This window comes from Puma concolor, chromosome A1, assembly GCF_028749965.1.
Source record: "Puma concolor isolate L17-30 chromosome A1, mPumCon1.1.hap2, whole genome shotgun sequence".
Taxonomy (NCBI): domain Eukaryota; kingdom Metazoa; phylum Chordata; class Mammalia; order Carnivora; family Felidae; genus Puma; species Puma concolor.
The window spans coordinates 101,126,061-101,147,587 of record NC_141667.1 but is presented as its reverse complement, the minus strand read 5'-3'; the positions used below and the strand labels follow the sequence as shown (position 1 = coordinate 101,147,587).

The following is a 21,527-nucleotide window of genomic DNA, read 5'->3' as shown; positions in this document are numbered from 1 at the left end:
TACCAGGTAGCCAAGCGACTTTGTGAGACTCTCTGCCAGGAAGAATGCCCCTCAGGCATCTCAGTCACAGCATGCCCAAAAGGGAACCCAGTATCTGCTCTTAGAATTTTCCTGTTTTGGTAAATGCCATCACCAGGCATGCCGTCACTATCATCAAAAACTTGGAAGTCACCCTCGACCTACCCCCCTCACTCCCAAGTCCCTACAATTCTGCCAGCCAAACATTGCCCTTGTGCTCTCTTATTGTGGTGAAAAACACATAACACAATTTGCCATTTTAATGTATCGATTTGGTGGCATTTACTACATTGACAATGTTGTGCAAACATCGCTTCTATCTTGTTCTGGAATATCATCATCATCCCCTAAGAAAACCCCATGCCCTGTAAGCAGCAATTCCTATTCTCCCCTACCCCTGCCTCCTGGTAACCACTAATTTGCTTTCTGTGTCTATAAATTTGTCTATTCTGGATAGTTCATGTAATTGAAATCACACCACATGTGGCTTTTTGTGTCTCGCTTCTCTCACTCTGAGTAACGTTTTCAAGGTTTATCTGTGTTGCATCATACATTAGTATTTCATTCGCTCTTATGGCCAGAGTACCCATTGTGTAGCTAGATCACATTTTGTTTATCCACCCATGAGTTGAGCCGTGTCTGCTTTTTTCTACCTTTTGGCTATTGTGAATCGGGTTGCTAGGCACATTTGGGTATGTTTTTGTTCGAGTACCTGTGTCCATTTTCTTGGGATACCTGCAGGTGGAAATGCCAGGTCATATAATAAACTACATCGAACTTACTGAGGAACGGCCCCTATTTTTTAACAGTGGCTGGAAAATATTACATTCCCACCAGAAACTGGAGGGTTTCAATTTCTCCACATCTTCGCAACACTTGTTATTTTCTGTTTTGTTTTCCTCATAGTCATCCTAATAAGCGTGAAGTGATAATCTCACTGTGGTTTTGATTTATACCTCCCTAATGACTAATGACATTGAACATCTTTTAAGTGCTTGTTGGGCGTTTGTGTACCTTCCTTGGAGAGGCAATTGGCTAGTCTGGTGTACAACTGCTGAGGTAGAGTTCTTTATACATTAGATATTAGATCCCTAGCAGATATATGATTTCTGAATTTTTCCATTCTGTGGGTTGTCTTTTCATTCCCTTGGTAGTGCCCTTTGATGCACAAAATTTTTAAACTTTGATGAAGTCCAATTTATCTATTTTTTCCTTTCATTGTTTGTACTTTTGGTGTCTTACATCCACCTTTGAGTCATTTAATACATTCACAGAGCAGGATGATATTTTACATACTTAAATCTGATTATCACTCCCCTCCTTAACACCTTCTATAGTCTTCCATTGCACTTAGGATAAAGCCCCAAATCCTCCCCATGGACTACAAGGCTCTGTATATATAATTTGGTCCCTGTCTTTCTCTTTATTTTTTTTTTCAATATATGAAATTTATTGTCAAATTGGTTTCCATACAACACCCAGTGCTCATCCCAAAAGGTGCCTTCCTCAATACCCATCACCCACCCTCCCCTCCCTCCCTCCCCCCCCCCACCCCCCATCCCCGTCTTTCTCTTTAGTCTCATTGTTCCACATTTCCCATCATCTTCTTTGCCCTCAGTTTCTCAGGTATGCCAGGCTCTCTTTAATCCCAGGACTTTATTTTTTTTTTTTTAATGTTTATTTATTTTTCAGAGAGAGAGAGAGAGAACATGAGTGGGGAGGGGAATGGGGGGGAGACATAGAATTCGAAGTAGGCTCTGTGTTGACAGCAGAGAGCCCAACATTGGGGCTCAAACTCACAAGACACGAGATCATGAGCCAAAGTCAGAGGCTTAACCAAGTGAGCTACCCAGGTGCCCCTAATCCCAGGACTTTCTCCTGTTGGGAATGGTCTTCCTCACCTCCTCTGTATTTAGCTAATTCTAATTCAGCCTTCAGGTTAAGGATATCACCTCCCTAGTGTCACCTCCCTTAAGTGTCACCACCCTAGGCGTCTTGCTTAACCCCCAGCCTCAAACTTGTTCCAGCTCGTGAGAGGTGCAGGTTTGCAACTAGATGTTAAGCAGGATCATTAGAAATTAAATTATATAAACACAGTCAAATGCATTATATTAAGAACAAACATGTGAAACATTACATCCTGATTATTTATTATGTTGTACTATTTTTTTAAATTTTTTTTTTTATCATTTATTTATTTTTGAGACAGAGACAGAGCGTGAACAGGGGAGGGGCAGAGAGAGGGAGACACAGAATCCAAAACAGGCTCCAGGCTCTGAGCTGTCAGCACAGAGCCCGACGCGGGGCTCGAACTCACAGACCGTGAGATCACGACCTGAGCCGAAGTCGGACGCTTAACCGACCGAGACACCCAGGCACCCCTATTATGTTGTACTATTATCCATGCTCCTGAGGCCATCTACACCTGGCAGTACAATGTACTGGTCTCCTACCGTGTATCTCATCCCAACTCTGCCTTTGGTGGCAGGGACAGCCTGAAATCAGTCACGGTGGCAGCATTTACACAAAGGACACAAGGCAGGGTATTTTGGGGGTGGAGTAGGGGTAAGATTTACCAGCACAGCACCATCAGATCTCCCTCAGGTGCTGACATGGCATCCCAGACTTTGGTCGTTTCCACTCCTGTGATCTCTCAATTTATTATTGAAATAGCGGGTTTCCTGTTGGTGCTTCTCGTAAGGATGCCAACTCCACGAGGGAGGCAAAGCTGTACATGCCACCCCCTGTTGATCGCTGCACTCCCAGCACCCAGCACAGTCAACAGCATACGATAAACACTTAATGATTTTGTTGACAGGTTGTCAATAAGGCCCAAGGAGCAAGCTCTAACCTTTTAAACACAGAGGGGTTGACAGCAGGGATTCATCTAGAAGAGTATAAAATTTTCCATTTCACGGACTGGGCTATCTTGAGGATGTACACACTGGTGATCACTTAATTATGTTCTGAACTTGACCAGGCTTGAACATGGCCTTGAGGATTTTTTCATTAGAAGATAGTCAGTGATGGCCAACGATGCTTTTCACCTTGGTTCTCTATACAGACGTGCTGGTTTTCCCACCCTGTCTGTTGGTTTCCAGCTGCCTACCTCTGGCCTCTGCTCCATTCCACACGGCGTTCTTCCTCATATGTTTTCAACATCATCTTACAAGGACATCAGTCATACTGGATTAAGTAAGGGCCTACCCTTGTCCAGTGTGACCTTATCTAAACTAACTGCATCTGCACAGACCCTATTTTCAAATAATGTCACATTCTGAGGTACTGGGGCTTAGGTTTAACTGTTACTAGTAAAATACAACCATCTTGGCAAACAATTCTTTTTTTTTGTTTACTAAATTTTTAAAAAAAATTTTTATTTATTTTTGAGACAGAGAAAGACAGAGCATGAACGGGGGAGGGTCAGAGAGAGGGAGACACAGAATCGGAAGCAGGCTCCAGGCTGTGAGCTGTCAGCACAAAGCCTGATGCAGGGCTCAAACTCAGAGTGTGAGATCATGACCTGAGCCGAAGTAGGACGCTTAACCGACTGAGCCCACCCAGGCACCCGTTGGCAAACAATTCTGAAGGCACTGGGTCTGGAGCTTTGCAATCCAGGTTCATTTTATTTAGAGACTTAAGAAGAATCACACATCGTCAGGTCTGATCAGAAAAACCAGTATCATATGCCAGGCTAGCACTCTTACTTCCGAGAGGCCTATGTGGCTCTCACTGTATGTTCCTGGGAAGCTAGCTGAATTAAAAGTGATTGTCAGAGTTATATATTGATGTTTCTGAAAGGCTCTGGAAAGTCTCTGGTTAAATGTGGCAGACTAAACACTTGCTTTTATCTCCACCATCTCCTGAAATCCCCCCCCAAAATGAGAGGGAAAAAAAGTGGGGGAGGAATAGCCATAAATCATAATTTCTAAGAAAATGGAATGGAGGTAACTAAGATATAACAACAACAACAACAACAAAAGGTGTGGGGAGTTGGAAAGAGAAATAACTGTTACCTGACTTATCAGACCAAAGGACACAGAAACCTAAGGCTGCAGTTGGGGAAGCCAGCAGGAAGAGAGTTAATTTCCCCCCGAAGAACCCTGAAAAGCCATGGGAATCTGAGAGCGAGAGGCACAGAAGACGCTGAGAACTGGCAGATTGGTCGCAGTGAGGCAGGAGGGTCTCTCCTTGACCTGGCAGGAAACTGGAGATGGACTCTGTGAAGAAACTGAGTCACAGAGGGTGTGGTCTAGGGGACCCAAGACAGGGCTGGCAAATGTGTGTGTGGGGGGCGTGGGGGCCTGTGTCTCACAACAAAAACTGGAGTCTGATCTCTCAACTGTGGCTTCTAACTTGGCCGCACATTGGAATCACCTGAGGAGCAAGGTAGGCTCCACTTCCAGAGCCGATGAAATTGCTCTGAGGTGCAGCCCGGCATCAGGAGTTTTTAACGTTCCCCAAGTGATTGTAATGTACAGCCAAGCCACAGAAATTCCACTTTAATGTAACCTGCAGGCAACAGCTTCTTGTGTGTCATTCCTGATCTTTTCAAAGAACCAACTTTTAGTTCTACTGATATTCTCTATTCTTTGTCCATTTCCTACTTCACTCATTTGTCATCTTATTTCCTTTCCTCTCCTTTGCTTATTTTGGGTTTAATTTGCCCTTCTTTTTCTAGTTTCTTAAAGTGGAAACACGAAGCATGGGCTTTATGAAGACTTTTTTTTTTTCTAAAAGTAGCATTTAATGCTATAAATTTCCCTTAAAGCACTGCTGTAGCCATGTCTCACAAATGTTACATTGGGTTTTCTTTTTGATTGTGTTCCAAATATTTCTTAATTTCTCTTGTGATTTCTTCTTTGGCTTATGAATTATTGAGGCATATCCTTAGTTTCCAAGAATTTAATATTTTTTTTTTCTGGACATCTTTCTGTTATTATGTTTAATTCTATTGTATAGAGAATAATTTTGATCCTTTTAAACTCACTGAGACTTGTTTCATGGCCCAGAATATGTGACACCCTGGGGCATCCTATGTTCGTTTGAAAAGAATGCGTCCTCAGTTGGGTGAAATGTTCTATAAAGGTCAATTAGGTCAAATCAGTTGTGTTATAAAACTGTCTATAGGCTGACTCATTTTTTGGTCTGTTTCATCTGTTCATTCTTGAGAAAGGAATATTAAATCTTCAACAATAACTTTAACTTTGCCTAGAAATTTCTCCTTTCAATTCTAAAAGTTTTTGTTTCAAGTATTTTAAAGCTATGTTATTGCGTGCCTACACACTTGGAATTATTACGTCTTCTCGATGAATTGTCCCCTTTACCATTACGAAAAAGCTCTTTTTAACCCTGCTAATATTATTTGTTCCAAAGTATACTTTATCTGAATACAATTCAATATAAGTCTCTCTCTAGCTTTCTTATAATTAGTAATTGCACAGCATGTCTTTTTCAATTATTTTGCTTTTAGTCTATTTGCTTTTATACTTTAAGTCAGTTTCTTGTAGATAGGGTATAGATGGGTTGTTTTATAAGATCGTGAGATTCTTTTGATGGGAGGTCACAACAGAATGATGCTAGGATAACAGAAAGGCAGAACTGTGTTATTTACAGCTCCAAAGGGGAGCAGGCTGTCAGGCAGGGCCACACAGGGCTCTGCCCATAGGGGACAGGAAGCCTGAGCTGCAGGCAATAGTTTTTTTTTTGTTTTTTTTTTTAAATTATTTTTAATGTTTACTTATCTTTGAGAGAGAGAGAGAGAGAGAGAGAGAGGGCACAAGCGGGGGAGGAGCAGAGAGAGAGGAAGACACAGAATCCAAAGCAGGATTCAGGCTCTCAGCTGTCAGCACAGAGCCCGCCGCTGGGCTCGAACTCACAAACCGTGAGATCTTGACCTGAGCTGAAGCCGGAAGCTCAACCGACTGAGCCCTTAGGCGCCCCTGCAGGCAACATTTTAGATATGGTAAGTGGGGTAAGGTTAGCTAGGTTTCGTGGGGCCCCTTAAATAATATCAAGGGCTCCAGGGGCAGGGGGGCTGTACCTAGCTGTTTGGTACCTGACCCTGGTTAGTTAGGGCTGGTGCACAGTGGTGTGGGGTGTGACAGCCCTAATAAAGGAAGTTGTGGGAGTGCAGACTCCATCAGTGCTCAAGAAGAGGAACTCGCTGGCTTCCAGCCAGGGACAAGATTGGATCAAGACAGCAGTTCAAAAAAAAAAAAAGTTGTTTTTTAAATCAAGTGTAATAATGTCTACTTTTAATTGGAGGGGTTAGATAATTTACATTTAATGTCATTATTATTTTGGTTAGGCTTAAGCCTATTACCTTGCCTTTTGTTTTCTATATTGCTATTTGTTCCTTTCCTCCCTTTTCCTGACTCTTTGTATTTATTTATTTTTAAATGTTTATTTATTTTTGAGAGAGAGAGAGAGAGCACTCACAAGCGGGGGAGGGGCAAAGAGAATGGATCTCAGAGGATTAGAAGACTGCTCTGTGCTGGCAGCAAAGAGACCAATGAGGGGCTTGAACCCACAAAGAGATCATGACCTGAGCCGAAGTTGGGTGCTTAACTTAACCGAATAAGCCACCAGGCGCCCCGCCCCGCCTGCCTCTTTTTAAATTTGGTATATTTTATGATTCCACTTGATCCCTACCATTGATTTATTAGTTATATATATATATATAGTTATATATATATAGTTATATATATATATATAGTTATATATCTTTTTGCTGCTTTTCATTTTTTCCCCCACATACTGTAGTTTATATTTTTTGTTATTGCTTTTCACTTTTAAATATTTGCCCTAGGGTTTCAGTCTATACCTTTAACTTATCACAGCCTCCATCCAAATAAAAGTATGTCCTAAGGACCTTGTAACAGAGAACTTCCATTTCCTGAAAACCACCCATTCTTTGTGCTGTTTTTGTGATAAATTCTGCTTTACATATGTTTTAAACCCTGTAACACATTTCAATGTTTACAAACTTAAACAATTATCTTCTAAATAGTTTTTAAATAAGGAACAATGTTTTTTATGATTATCTACATATTTATAATTTCCAGCATGCTTCATTTTTTATGTAAATCCAAATTTCCATGCGGTGTAAATTTGCTTCTGCTTGAAGATTTTCCTTTAAGGTTGTGTGTGTGTGTGTGTGTGTGTGTGTGTGTGTGTGTGTGTGTTGCAGATCTGCTGGCAGTTTATTCTCCCAGCTTTTTGATTGTTTGAAAAGCCTCTATTTTGCCTTCATTTTAAAAAGATTTTTTTGATAGATATAAAATTCTAGATGGACCTTTGTGTTTTTGTTTTTGTTCAGGGCCTTCAAGATGTCACTTTAGTGTCTTGTGGATTGAAGTTTCTAAGGAGAAGTCTACTTTAATTTTTAACTTTGTCCTGTAATTTGCTTTTCCCTCTGGCCGTTTTGAAGATTTTCTCCTCATTATGGATTTCTGGCAATTTGACTGTCATTTTCTGTCTGGTTTTTCTACTTGGAGTTCCTCGAGTTTCTTAGCTCAGTGTGCTTGTAGTTTAATCAAATCTTGGACTTTTTGGGACACTGTGCTCAAAGATTTCTCCTGCTCCCTCTCCCTCCACTGCACATATGTTATGCACCTTGAGGTTGTCCCAAACTTCACTGAGGCTCTGTTCAGGGGCTTCTTTTGTCTTTCAGTTCAGGTGGCTTGTATTGCTACATCCTTAAGTTCATTGATCTTTTCCTCTGCACTAAATAGTTAATCTCACCCAGTACCTATTTCATTTCAGATATTTTTCACCTCTAAAAAGCTTCATTTGATTTTGTTAACCATTCATCTTTCTTCTGGTCACATCCATGTTTCCTCTTACATCCTTGAACATAAGCAGCACACTTATAATAGCTGTTTAACGTCCTTGCTGTTAATTTCATTTTCTCAATCATTTCTTAGTTTGCTTTTAAAGGCTGCGTTTTCTCCTTCTTATGGGTCCCATTCTCCTGCTTCTTTATAGGGCTAGTGATTTTTGACTGAATGTGAAACATTGTGAATTTGTTATTACCAAATGCTGGGTTTATATTCCCTTAAAGAATATCAAACTTTTTCTGGCAGGCAGTTTAAGTTGCTTGTGGATTAGTTCGATCGATTTGAAGTTTGTTTTGCAGCTCTTTTAAGGGAGGTCTAGAGAACCCACTAGCCTAAAGCCAATAGAATCCCACCTTTAAGCCACGGCCCTTCTGGTCTCTACTGAATGCCCAGGTATTCCGCGAGACCTTTCCACCCTGACTGGCGGGAACTTAAGTGGTTTTCAGACCTATGTGAGATTTAAAATCTGTTTATGTCATGGCTCCCTGTCAGTTATTCTTTTCTCGAAAAACATTGTTGTCCACACTAGTGAAACTCTACCATGGGCATAAGCAGATTAGTATTTAGCCTAAACCTCAAGAGAGACCATATGCAGATTTCTGGAGGTCCAACTTCTGCCTTTTAAGTACTCTGCCCTGAAAAGTTTAGCCACCTTGCCCTCTCTAAATTCCATTCTCTAGTTAGGCTTCTTTTTTGTACCATGGTCTGAGCATTTCTTCCCAGCAGAAAGCCTAGGTGATAGTAAGGCTCACCTCATTTTTCTCCTTTTCTCAGTTTTGTGCTGCGTGTTGTCCAAGTCTGAAAACTGTTTTTTCCTATATGGTTTCCAGTTTTCTAGCTGTTTATGGTGGGAAGATACTTCCGGATTATCTTATCAATAGGAGCACAAGTAAGTACCCCGCTCTTTTTCTTTTCTTTTTTCTTTTCTTTTCTCTTTTCTTTCTTTTTTCTTTTCTTTTCTTTCCTTTCCTTCTTTCTTTTCTTTCCTTTCTTTTCTTTTCTTTTAGCACTAGGGTTTATTAAGCTGTGCCTTAGTACAGACACTAGGGCTTGCCCGTGGTGTTCTTCATGTATAAAGCCTGGACATCCTGCCAATTCTTCTTGAGAAATTACATGAGGAGATGACAGCTAAGTGGATGCTGTACACAACTTCATTATTTGTCATCTTTACACGGTCAACGGCCACTACCAGACAGAGCACCTTCTTCATCTGGAATGTGATTACACACTCCACTGCATCCACTGTGGCCACCATATTCTCATTGTGGGTCAGTCAGAAAGGGAACTTGCCCGCCTTTTAAAGGCCTGGGCCCAGGGTTCATGAGAGCTGCTTCAAGAGAGATGCTGAAGCAAAAAATAAGGCATCATATTTCTTGGCTAGCTTCTTGATCAATTTCTTATTTTTGTTGAGTTTCTTTAGTGCCTCAGTGTCCATGTGGGGAATATCCACCCCCTTGGCCTCATCACAATGCTGCTGGTCCCCTCAAAATACGTATGGAGAGTTTGGGGTGGGGAGTGGACCCAAACCTGATGGTGCCCCAGAAGTGTTCGTCCTTCTGAGTGTCACAGCTCTTCAGGCTGACCTGCAGCTCCGCCATCTCCCGACAATTCAGCGCTCACAGTAGTTCCCACACAGGACCCCCCGCACCACCTCCCACAGGGTGTCTTGGGAGACTTTGCTGCTCATGGTGTGGAAAGCCACTATAACCAGAAAAGAGACCAAATTCCCCACTCTTAAATTTCAGTTTCTGGCAGCAGATTACCTGATTATCTGAGGACTCCCTCAGTAAGAAACACAGACACTAAAAGAGGAAGAGGGACCAAAGAAAACAGATAATGCCAAGATCAAAGTATTTTTTTAATGTTTATTTTATTTTTGGGGGGGAGGGATAGAGACAGAAGGAGACACAGAATCCAAAGCAGGCTCCAGGCTCTCAGCTGTCAGCACAGAGCCCGACGCGACACTCAAACTTACAAACCCATGAGATCATGACCTGAGCCGAAGTCAGATGCTTAACCGACTGGGCCACCCCAAAGAACAAAGTATTTTAAGAATTTGTAATTAAAACCCTAAAAGGGACCCAGGAAGATACCACATCACTGAAATCAGAGAATGCTGTGAAAATTTTTTCTAATTCAGGGAATAAGAAAGTTTTGAAATTAAAAATATGCTAGCAGGAGCTAAAATTTCAGCAGAAAGTATGAAAGGTAAAACTGAGGAAGTTTTTTAGGCAGTTGAACAAAACGACAAGGAGAAAGAAAATACAAGAGAAGAGACAAAATCATTACAGGACTGACCAAGAGATTCCAAATTGTCAATTGAAAGGATCTTTAGAAAAAGAGCATAGAAAAAAAATGGAGGACAGGAAATTACAGAAAAAAGAACAGAAAATTTCCCAAATCGCAGTGTGAACCTCTAGATTTAAAAGAGCCAGTGACTGACCAGCTCAATGGATTAAAAAAAAGACAAAGGATCCTTACCAGGTAAATATGACAAAATATCAGGACGCCTCAACAAATGAGATGCTCTCAAAAGCAGACAAGTGGTCAGAAATTAGAGCGGCACAGAGACACAAGAGATGAGAGGGTAATGGGCTAGTGCCTATGACTTCTAAGAGGACGTGATGGCCATCGGGAGATTCATACCCTGACCAATTATCACGTGAATTTAAGGGCCTAATAAAAATATTTTCAAACAGGCAAGGCAACAGAAATTTGACTTTCTATACATTCATTCTCACGATGGAACAGAAGGATGTACTCCATCAATCACAGTGAAAACCCAGGGGAAGATACAGGGTCCAGAAAATGAAGCATTTCCAACAAGAGATTGTGGGAAGCCCCTGGAAAGTTCTGGAGGGAAATTCCAGGGTTACAGCTGTGTAGCCAGCCCAGAGGACAAATAGCATAGGCCTGAGCAGGACAATGGCAAGGGCATATGCAGAAAAGCAGACAAGGGGACCTGACTATTGACTTGATGTGACTGTATTGCTAAGACTTTTTGTTTAGTGTGTTATTTAGAATTACGAAGGCAAATACAAAACATTGCAAAGATTTAAAAATGGTTGCTCTACAACGTGGATGGAACTGGAGAGTGTTATGCTGAGTGAAATAAGTCATACAGAGAAAGACAGATACCATATGTTTTCACTCTTATGTGGATCCTGTTAAAAACTTAATAGAATACCATGGGGGAGGGAAAGAAAAAAAAGGGGGGTTAGAGAGGGAGGGAGCCAAAACATAAGAGACTCTTAAAAACAGAACTAAATGAGGGTTGATGGGGGTGGGAGGGAGAGGAGGGTGGGTGATGGGCATTGAGGAGGGCACCTGTTGGGATGAGCACTGGGTGTTGTATGGAAACCAATTTGACAATAAATTTCATATTAAAAAAATAAATAAATAATAAAAATGGTTGCTCTGCGTAGTAGGTATTGGAGATCCCAAGGGCCTCAGGGAGTGACTGTCAGTTTTTGTTTTAACCCAGTACTTCTGTTTAATTTTTAAAAACTTTTCATTTATTACTTTGATAAGTAAAAATAATAATAAAAGGGTAAGAGGCCCAGAAACAAAAATACACAAACACTAGACCCATTCCTGGCACAACTTCTTGGCTGCTCCCCCAAGGACGTGTGACTGTGGCAGGTGGTCAGGTCACCCCAGTGGGGTGGGGTCAGCTCAGGGCCAAAGTGTGGTCTTCCAGCCCTGGAGACGCAGCCCTAATATCCGGCCAGGAAAGCTAGAGCCCTGGACAACTGGAGTTCCCACTGTGAATTTATTTTTAATTTATTTTTTTAAGTTTATTTAGTTTTGAGAGAGACAAAGACACCATGAGTGGGAAAGAGGTGGGGGGGGGGGGAGGAGACGGAGAGGGAGAGAGAGAGAAAGAGAGAGAGAGAGGGAGAGAGAAAATCTCAAGCAAGTTCCTCACTGTCAGGACAGAGCTTGACACAGGGCTCAAACCCACAAAACCGTGGGATCATGATCTGAGTGGAAACCAAGAGTCAGACACTTAACCGATCGAGTCACCCAGGTGCCTCCACCCAGTGTAAATTTATAAGGGACTGCACCAGAGGGCCAATTTAGTGAGAAACAGAATCGTGAAGGCTGATTGGAAATTCACATGAACAAGTCGACACATTCTCTCCTTAATAGAGAAACAAACTCAAGAAGTCTACATTCAGAAGGTGGCTTGATAAAGAGGGAATCAAAGTGTAGGGAGTCACATAGTTCTCAGAAATACTGTAAATACTTAAATAAGATATACGATTAAAATAGCCTGGTGAGTCACCTGCTCCTTTAATAGTTATCAAAGATCAACAAACTTTCTCTGTAAAGAGCTAGATATTCAAAGTTTCCACTTCACAGGCTGTCCCTGTCATAACTGGTCAACTCAGCTGTTACAGCTGGTCCTAAGTTTTATCTGACCTGGTGTTATAGATAGCGTGTTCTGCCTTTTCATTCAAGTCCTATTTTTGTTTCTGTTCCAAGAAAAATAATACCAGAATTTGCACCAGTGGATTTTCTAGAACAAGTTGGTTAATGGCTAAGATGTCTGGAAGCATCTATGCATTTTGGCTTGTCATTAAGATTCCATTTCATGAAAGGATGTTTCATGAGATTCTTACATACAAGGACAATTTAAGGTTGATTCTCTGAACTTACAGATGCTCTTAAGTGGAAGAGGTTTTCTTACAGCTTGGCTATCTGACCAGCTCTGCTTTTTGTGTTCATTTGTTTTCACCACGATTAAAAACCACAGCAATTACTCAAATGCAAAGAACTGAAACAGCAAGAATTATCGTTTGACTCTTAGAAAGTGAACACTTTGCTTTCCAGTTGCTACATTCTGGCTTATTTAGTCTGCTGAGAGCAAAAGGGCAAAATAAGCACTGTTTTCCAAGAGTTACGTCAGTTCAGATGACAAACAGCAATTGTAGGTTCAGCCACAGAAAACTCAGAATTTTAGTCATTCAGCACCTGTTTACTAGGTGTTTACTGTGTACCTGGTACACACACAGAACAGAGTGCTGAATGAAACACCTTGGTCCCTGGCTTTTTGGAACTTAAGTCTAGTGGGGGGAGACATAGGTTTAAAAAAGAATAAACACTTGGCATAACATCCTCCAGTTCCATCCACGTAGTTGCAAATGGCAAGATTTCATTCTTTTTCATTGCCGAGTAGTATCCATTGTAGATAGATACCACATCCTTTTTATCCATTCGTCAGTTGATGGACATTTGGGCTCTTTCTGTAATTTGGCTATTGTTGATAGTGCTGCTATAAACATTGGGGTGCATGTGCCCCTTCAACTCAGCATTCCTATATTCTTTGGATAAATTCCTAGTAGTGCAATTGCTGGGTCACAGGGTAGTTCTATTTTTGATTTTTTGAGGAACCTGCACACTGAAGAAAGACAGCACATGATTTCACTCATACGTGGAAACTGAGAAACTTAACAGATGATCATAGGGGAAGGGAATGAAAAAGAGGATGAAAACAGACAGGGCGGTAAACCATAAGAGACTCTTAAATACAGAGAACAAATTGAGGGTTGATGGTTGTGGGGAAAATGGGTGATGGGCATTAAGGAGGACTCTTGGGATGAGCACTGGGTGTTGTATTTAAGTGATGAATCACTGGGTTCTTCTCCTGAAGCGAAGACTACACTGTATGTTAACAAACTTGAGAATAAATAAATAAATGAATAAAATACAAAAGAAAAACACTTGTAATTAAAAATTGTGATAATGGCCATATAGGAAAAGTAAATAGAGGAGAATATCATTTAGACTGTGGTATCTAAGGAGATTCTCTCTTTAGTATCTGAGGTATCTAAGGAGGACTCGTTGGAGAGATATTATTTGATCTGGGACTTACAAGTTATGAATAGGAATTTCCAGGCATCTGTACCTGCATGACAAGCCACCCCATACCTAGTGGCACAGAAGACTCTTTTGTGCTCAAAAATAGGTTAGGATTTCAAACAGGGCATGGTGGTAACAGCTTATTTCTGCTCAACTTGTAGGGTCTTAACTGGGAAAATGGAAATGCCTGGGAGCAATTCCAATAGCCAGGGACTAGCATCATCTCTGGGCTGCCTCACGCACATGGCTGGTGCCGCATTGGGCTGGATGGTGGTTCCAAAGACATAGATGCCCAAGTTCTAGTGTCACTACCTGTGAATAGGACCTGATTTGGAAAATGGATCTTTGTAGGTGTGATCAAGTCGGGGATCTCAAGATGAGATCCCTCTGGCTTTAGGGTGGGCCCGAAAGCCCATAACCAGGGTCCTCCTAAGAGACAGCAGAGAGAGAGTGGAGAATAGCAGGGGCACAGGGGAGAAGGGAAAATGAAGGAGGAGGCAGAGACTACAGGGATGCATGTACAAGCCCACGAGTGGCAAGGATGGCTGGCTACCACCAGAAACTTGGAGAGAGGAGCGGGTCAGATCCTCCCTCAGAGACCCCAGAATGGGGGGGCAACACCAGCTGACCCCTTGCTTTCAGACTTGTGGCAGATTTCAGAATTGCCAGACAATGACTTTCTGTTGCTTCAAACCACCAAGTCTATGGTCATGTTATTACGACGGCCACAGGAAACTAGGACAGGTGCCTAGGCTGGAATGACTCAAGGATGCAGCAGCCACAGGTGGCCTCTTTATGTGGCCTTGGCTCCTCACAGTGTGGCAGCAAGGTTCTGAGACAGAGCTTCCTGAAAGCAAGGGACCCAAGAACACAACCTTCAAGAGACCAGGGCAGAGGCTTTCCTTGCCTGGCCTGGGAAGTCACACTGCAATCACCCAGATCAGAGGAGAGGCTACACAGGCTCCACGTCTCAATTGTAGAATTTGTGACCATCCCCTAAAATCGCCTCGAGGACTCAGCCATTTCTAGTAGGGAGCAGAGTGAACAAGATCCGTACTGTCCATGCCGGCAGCTGCAGGCCCCACGCGGCTATTTACACGTGAACTAACCGCCTCTGAAGTACTCCTTTGCCACACGTGGCTAGAGATGACCAAGTTTGACAGTGCAGACAGAGAACATTCCCATGACCGGACAGAGGCCTAATGGACAGTACTGCTCCAGACTGAGGTAACACTATGGGCCAAGTCTAGGAGCTAGAAAATAAATGGCCTGGAAAGTGGAATGGAGAAAACTGGCTTTAAGGACAGGTGTTTGGGCTGGTTTTTGTTGCTGTATGCCCAGCATCTGGGGCAATTTTGTTTTGTGGAATGAAAGGATGCGTACATAAGGCTTAAGTATACCATGTGTCACGCTAGAGAAAAATGCCTCAGAGTAGATTGGAGAAGTAGACAGGGGTCAAATCACACAGGGCCTTTCCGAACACTTTATGGAGTGTGTATTGTAAGTAAAATAGAACTTGCAAAATATGTTGTTTCTTATTTTGAATATTTATGACAGGCCTAAAAAAGAAATACATTTATTGTGGCTAGTTGGTTTATTTGTTAGTAAAAAAGGCAAGAGACAGAAATCCAGAAATAACAAAGGTTTAACCAAATTAGAAATCTATTTATCTCCGTTTATAGAAATGTAGGCTGCTATGGCAACTCCAGAATCATCAGGAACCCAGGCTCGTGGTGGAAATTTCCCCCTTATTCTCTAGGATGTCTACTTTGGTCCAGACAGGAGAAAGAGAAAAGGGGAGAGGGAGAGCTTCTGGCCTTCATATCCCGGATCATCTCACCTCCAGATCCTTAACTTCATTATGTCTGCAAAAACCCTCCCTCCAAATAAGGTCATATATACAGTTATGGGGTAGAGGTCTTGGACATCTGCTCAATTCAAGGACACTTCTCAGGAAGTTGCTTGTAAAACTTTCACTATATCCCTTTGACCAGTACTTTATTGTATGACCACACGTACCTTGCAAGGGAGGCCAGGAAGCATAATATTTATCCTGGGAAACATGTACTGAGCTAGCAAGGAGAGTTCTATTACTACAGAAGAAGCAGAGATAAGACATGAGAGGCACCAACTATCAATCTCTGGCATAAATGTATGCACATGTGCATTTCCATTAGACCATGAACTCCTGGAGAATGAGTCGGTCTAATTCAACCCCGATCCCCAGCACAAAGCACCGTGCTCACCATGCAGTAACTCATCACTGATGGTGTGCTGAACTGCATGCTTTTCAATTTCAAGGTTCTTAAATTCCAACATCTTTTTCAGAAAGATTTATGTCCTAGAAGCCACGTTCCCCACCCCCCACCCTTACTTGCTGAAGCGTGAGGGGACTTTTCTCCAGGCTTCACCCTGAGAATCTGATAAGGCTCCCAGACATTAACAGAAGTGTAGGGTTCCCCTAAAATTCCTCCCACCCCTATCTCACGACTTTGAACTCTCACCCCTAGCAATGTGCCACTTACAATTGAAGTAATCCCTCTGGTGCTGGCTCCAGCTGTGAGCTTGTGCTCCTGGTAAGGAAGTTGCCTGTCTCTCCAAGTCTCAGGGTGATGGTGGGCCCTGGGAAATCCGTTCTCTGAGGGATCCAAAAATAGTTGTTGATTTTCAGTTTGTTCATCTTTTTTTTTTTTTTTTTTTTTTAACTGCAATGGTTCGGAAGAGGAGAGGTTGGTAGGGGGACAACATGAGAGAAGGAAAAGGTGAGGGTCAGTGAGGAGAGGCAGGAAGCACAGGAAATAAAGACGCTCACGAGCCAGGAGCTCCACCTTCCCATAGCCCCCGCCCCCTTCTTCCATCCGGCCAGGTGTGCCCCCCACTGGCCACCCAATTCCTGCTGCCACTTCAGCCTCCGAACACTTTTCAACTCTGATTGGTCATTAGAATCCCCTAGAGGGCTTTGATAGCACCCTGCACCTTGGTCTCCCCTAATTAGAAACACTTCTGGGGCTTCTAATGTGTAACTGGTGTTGAGAACCAGCGGTCTAGACTCTTGCTCCTCTGAGGATGGCCCACGGACAAGCACCATCGGCATCAATTGGGAGCTTGTCAGAAAGGCAGCGTTTCAGGCCCTACCCCAGACCTACCGAGTCAGAGTCTGCCTTTTAACAAGATCCACAGGTGATTTCTATGCACATTCAAGTCCGAGGAGCTTTGAGGAGGTGACCCTCCTATAACCCCAATTATGGCTGTCTTTATGAAGAGGACAGCTCTCTGAGAAGTGCTATGTGAGCCGGGCGTCCTATGGAACACATGGTCTGTGGAAAAGTCTGACGCAGCCAGTGTAGACGGCATGTCTGCTGTCATTCCCCAAGCATAATATATTTGAAATAAAGAGAATTACATCCTCTAAAGGGAAAGGGGCTTGGGCCCTTTAGTCTAAAACACCAATACGGGGTTCATCAACTTCAGGGGCCACCAGAGGAAACACCGCTCTAATTCAATTAATTGAATAGGTTATAATTGAAGAATTGGGGTTAACTTGGAGGCTGGGGTTGGAAGCAGGCATAAGAGACTTTGGCATAAAAACAGGGTCAGGCATGAGGCCAAGAGAATGACATTGAGATTAAGGAAGTAAGAGCAGGAAGATCACAGGTCAAGTCAGCTCGGGGGTGAGGGGAGCACCACAGAGAGGGCTGGTGGCCTCCAGCAGAGTGATGAGGCACAAGAAAGGCAACGATGGCCCTCAGGACCCAGGGTCTCCAAGCCCCACGGATGTGTCCCTCAACCCTGGCTTCCTGTTTACATCCATAAGCTCTGGTTGCCTCCTTCCCTACAAGATCTCAGCACCGTGTGGAGTAAAATAACCACAGGCATGTGTCTGGTACTTTCCTGCTCACCGGGACTGGTGCATAAAGCACAGGTGTTATCAAGTGGCTAAGAGCGTGGCCTCGGCAGCCACAAAGCCTCAATCCCAACCTCAGCTCTGCCATTTACCACCTGGTGACCTTGGACAAGTCAGCTGACCTCCTCGGGGTACTTCGTCGTCTACAAAATAAAGATGATATAGGCAACCACTCATAATGGTAAAAGCAGAAGGATTGCAAGCAAAGAGTATCATGCTTGGCACAGTGAGATACACACACATATGACATGTTATTTACACTGAGACCTGATTCTTTTGGCTTTTTTTTGTCTGAAGATTGTTCACCATTCCATGTTACCTGTTAGGTTCCTTTGAGAGTACTGAATGAGAATTGCAACACTTAAAAAGTTCTTTGCTTTCTTTCTCTCTTTCTTTTCTTCCTTCCTTCCTTCCTTATTTTGGAGAGAGAGAGAGAACTCTAGCAGGGGAGAGGGGCAGAGGGAGAGAGAGAATCCTCAGCAGGCTGAGTGCTGAGTGGACTCAGTGCTGAGTCCAAAGCAGGGCTCGATCCTACGACCGTGAGATCATGACCTGAGCTGAAATCAAGAGTTCGATGACTGAGCCACCCGGGTGCCTCAAAAAGTTATTTTATTTATTTATTTTTTTTCTGTGAAAAAAATTTGGTGTTTCGCAGTCCTCCCTCACCCAAGAATCCCTATTAAATTCTAACTGTAACTCCATTACATTTAAAAGTTGATTTTGGGGGCGCCTGGGTGGCGCAGTCGGTTAAGCGTCCGACTTCAACCAGGTCACGATCTCGCGGTCCGGGAGTTCGAGCCCCGCGTCAGGCTCTGGGCTGATGGCTGATGGCTGATGGCTCAGAGCCTGGAGCCTGTTTCTGATTCTGTGTCTCCCTCTCTCTCTCTGCCCCTCCCCCATTCATGCTCTGTCTCTGTCCCAAAAATAAAATAAAAAAACGTTGAAAAAAAAAAATTAAAAAAAAAAAAGTTGATTTTGTATCCTCATTTTAAGGGTGGAAAACTGAAGTTCAGTGGGGCAAGTTCTTCCCCCAACAAAATTCACTTGGTCCAAAGAGGCATTTCTGGGACTAGAACACAGATTTTCTGGTTCTTAAATCAGTGTCCGCTCCACCAAAACAGCTTCTCAAATTTTAATATGCATAAAATCACCTGGGACTCTCATTAAATGCAGATTCTGATTCAGTAAGTCTGGGGTAAGGCCCAAATTCAGCATTTCTTCTTTTTTAAAAAAAATATTTATTTATTTATTTTTGGGAGAGCGCAAGCCGGGGAGGCACAGAGAGAGGGGGACAGAGGATCTGAACTGGGCTCTGAGCTGTCAGCACAGAGCCCAACGAGGGGTTGGAACTCATGAGCTGTGAGATCATGACCTGAGCAGAAGTCAGATGCTCAACCAACTGAGCCACCCAGGCACCCCCAAATTCAGCATTTCTAATAAGCACCCAAGGGATGCTAATGCTCCCGTCTAAAGATGAGATTGAGTAGCAAGGGCATTGTATCTTTCAATCCATATAGTTCTGACGTGGCTGCTATGTATTAGTTGTTAGGTCTTGGGTGCCCCTGCTTAGAAGAAATGGTCACTGAAAAGAAAACTTCTTTCTTAGCTTGGGCTGCCTTGCACCCACCAAGCCTAGCTTCTGTCTTTCCTAAGGATATCAGAGCAACTGCCTTGTTCCTGAAGTCCCCAACTGTGTCATTCGTCACAAGAGGATTCACAAAGCTGATCTTGTGGTGCCGGCCCATTCTTCGCTCTTGGGAAGAAACCTTGGTGGTGGTGATGTCCAGGCCTTCGTAAACCTGCACGGAATCAGCACGGACGATTTCGCCACCGAGGGGTCGGCCTAGCTACAACGTCAGGGGGTTTCCCGGTACCCGTGGCCCCAAGAATCACTACAAGATGCAGTGTCCTTGGCAGGCCTCCTAAGCCCAGAGCCCACGGAAATAGCCGCCACCGCCCCCATCTTGAAGATCTCTCCAAAGAATTATTTTTAACAAATTAATGTGCAGACCTTGTCTGGATCCTGATTGCAACATGGTGGCTACAAAGACGTAGCTGGTAAATTTTGCAAATGGACTCAGTGTTACATATTAAAGAATTGTTAATTTTGTTAGGTGGGGTAATGACCTGGTAGTTATGTTTAAAAAAAAAAAAAAAGAGTCCTTAACACTTAGATTCATATGGAAGTATCAGGTAAGACCGTCAAACACTGCCAACATTTGCCCGCCTTTGACCTATAAAAGCAGCAATTGCAAATACCTCAAACATGGACAGAACAGGAGTGTGTCCGGCACTTTCCTGCTCACGAGGACCAGAGCATAAAGCACAGGCAGGCTGCATATCGCTAAGGGAAGTGTTACGATGTCTGGGATTTTCTTTTAAAAATATTTCTGGGGAAAACAGGGTGGAGGGATAGGCAGATGGAACAAGATGGTCACAATGTTAGTAAATGTGAGGCTGGGTAATGAGGTTTTATCATGCCATTCTCTCTACTTTTGTGTTTGTTCAAAATTTCCCATAGTAAAATTATTTTACAGTTTTGTTTGGTGGCATTCAAGTGTATATTCTTATTCTTTATGCCTACAGCTGAAAGAAACTCAAACCGGTCTTGTTTAAACAAACGAAAGGAAGGCTTTAATTGGGCTAACTGACCAGAGGGCAGGCTGGAGCTGGTCTCAAGAAAGATGGGATTTAGCACCTTCGTTACTTTGAGGATCCTTTCTCTCCTCTATTTCTTCTCTGTTCCTTGTGGCACATTGACTTCATTGGCTGATACAAACTTGTCTGGGTGGGGTTCGGAGCTGCCCATGGCTCATGTGCCTGTATCCTTGGGTTTTCACGATTAGAGACAAACAAGAGGTCTATCATCTATCTATCATCTATCTATCTATCTATCTATCTATCTATCTATCTATCTATCTATCTCTTTTCTTTTGGAAATATGGGTCAGCCTCTCTGCTTTCTTTTCAGGTACAACAGGTTCTAATCCCCTGACAGGAATTTGGAAAGTCCCAGGAACCCCAATTAGCCTAATTGGTCCACGCAGTAGACAATCACTATGGCTATGGTGGGGGGGGGGTGCTGTGCCCGCTCGTTCAGTAGCCAGGAGGACTGTTTTCTGAAGATTCGGGAAGGGAGGAGGGCTGCACAGACAGAAGTGATAGCCACTCTTATGAGGTCTCTGGTTATTTGCACTAGCTATTAGATTATAAGAAAAGTTGCTTACAGATCATGTCTTTTTCCTTCCTGGTTGCTTAATTGGCTTTTTTCCAGTTTTTATTTTAAAGTTTATACAGGTGGTTGCAAACTTTGTTGCAAAAAAGCGTAGCAGCTTCCATTTCTTCCCCCATTTCCCTTCCCCAGTGGCAACTAGTTTCACCTCTCTGCATTGGTTCTTTCGCTTTTATTTCGACCTATCTCAATGACATTTTTATATTGCTAGGCTTGATTTTTCAGTTTTAGGCATTATCTCTTGATTCCTAGCATGGGAGATAAAATCTTTCACGCACACACACCCACCCTTCCCACCCCACATATTCATCCTTTCTATCCCCCCAAATTCATAATAAATTCTCTCAGACCCTATTGATGAGATCAATATTTAAAATTCACACGTTAAATATTACATGATTAACATTATCTGATCATGACTGTGTGAACAGTATGTCCAACTGAGTCACAGGCACAGCTACTCAACTTTCTGTTCTTCTTCTCTCTTCTTATAAATGTTTCCCATAGACATTCAGTCCCTCATTCTCTACTTGGTCTAATTTGCCTCTAAACAAATACATTCAGACTTATGAGGTCTCTATATCTTCATCTTCCTGAAGAAATATCTGAAGCTTTCTGGCCTACTCCAGCGTGAACGGGATGCCGCCTTTGCTGGCACCTAGCTCCCA

At 42.9% G+C, this 21,527-nt stretch overlaps 1 pseudogene; it reads right to left on the bottom strand.

The window, feature by feature from the left end:
* Positions 1-8,815: 8,815 nt before the first annotated feature.
* LOC112861420 (large ribosomal subunit protein uL1 pseudogene) lies at positions 8,816-9,648 on the bottom strand (annotated as a pseudogene).
* Positions 9,649-21,527: the final 11,879 nt, after the last annotated feature.